The following is a 1,677-nucleotide window of genomic DNA, read 5'->3' on the forward strand; positions in this document are numbered from 1 at the left end:
ATCTCTATTTATAATTTTCATGATCTGTCTTCAGCGAAAAATTCGCTATTTATATATTCAAGCGCTGTTTTATGTATTCTTTTTTTATATTCTAATATCATTTAATATTTTCGTATAAATAAGTTGAGCTTATCGTGGTTTATACAAAACGTGAACAGTGCATATATTACATGTCAAAAAAGCATTCTTTCTATAAATGGATATTTTGATTGACATGTACTCTACATTTCTAATGTTATTAATTCTCATATATATAATAATGGATCTTTATGTTAAATTAAAAAATCGACGGTTTACATCCCAATTTTAGATAGCTCACATGTATAAGTAATTTTAAAAAATTTATTTTACAGCTCATAACACTCTCTCTATACGTTCAGAAAGTGCTCAAATTTTATGCAGATCAATAATATGCAAAGCCTACTTGAAAATCTTTCTAATAATATAGGTCTTTTACTCTGTTTTTTCCCAGTTCATTACACATTGGCAACATTTAGCATATGTTATTTGATAATAGAATGCCCTCGCAGTTAATCATTATTACCTTTAAATGTGTAAGAAAATAAAATTCATTTAGCCCACATTTATACATGGTTGATTTTAATTTGCTATCTATTTGTCAATGAGCATCAAAAAGAAATTTTTATGCTATTATTACATCGAGTAATATACAGAAAAAAACAAAACTCATCATAATTACATTTATCTATTTTATGACGCTTATAAATTGCCAAATATATATAAAACGTGTTTAAAAAAATGAAATATCAGCAGGAAATATATTTACATAAGTAAATTTAATTTTTTATACCGATCAAAAACTACATTTACATTGTATTAAAACATTAAAACTTAATTTGGTCTCATATGCTTAGTAGTTTTGCGCGTGCCAATTTCTTATAAATTTAAGTTTTTTTTCTCGATATCATGTAGATCAAAAAGTGGTACAATTCTAGAATGGGAATTAATAAAATTTAAAAAGGCTTTAGACATTTCAATTATCCCTAAGATATTAATATAATTCAATCATTTTTAAATTTATAATATCTGTAAAAACATTTCTTATTATCTACGACTATTTGATAATGCAAATAAACTATAGTATAAGGCACAATTTATTAATAATACACATAAAACATATATCGGTTTAAAACCAAGAATTTTCATTAAAATAGATTTTCAGCTAGATATGCTGCACAGAACCTTTATTTTTTATATAGATGATTTATTTAATGGTATTTTTGCTAAATATGAGACAAAAATATTATTAGTAACGAATATAATGGATTTTGAATTCTATAAATATAACTTTTAATAAAGAGATATCAACAGAAAATGGTAAATAAAAACATATAACATAAAATTTACTGTCAACCACGATCTTAGTTTTATATATCGAATCATCGGATTTTTTTTATGTTGGATAAGAACATATTCTTTCCTCTTAAAGATCTCCTAGTAATTTTTTTTACAATGATTTTCCGATGTTAAAAGCCTACAGATAATGTATGCCGCTCAAAAAAAAAATTATAAAATGCACGAAAAATTATAGTCTTAGATAAGAAATTATTGATAAAAAGTGTTTTTAAAAAATATTAAATGGTAACTAAATCTTTTTATTTATGGAAGAAATTATTTTATGTTAATATAAATTACAAGAGTATAACAAATCATATT

Source organism: Rhyacophila brunnea, unplaced genomic scaffold (assembly GCF_057557595.1).
Source record: "Rhyacophila brunnea isolate RB1 unplaced genomic scaffold, BYU_Rbru_1.0 scaffold_87, whole genome shotgun sequence".
Classification (NCBI taxonomy): Eukaryota; Metazoa; Arthropoda; class Insecta; order Trichoptera; family Rhyacophilidae; genus Rhyacophila; species Rhyacophila brunnea.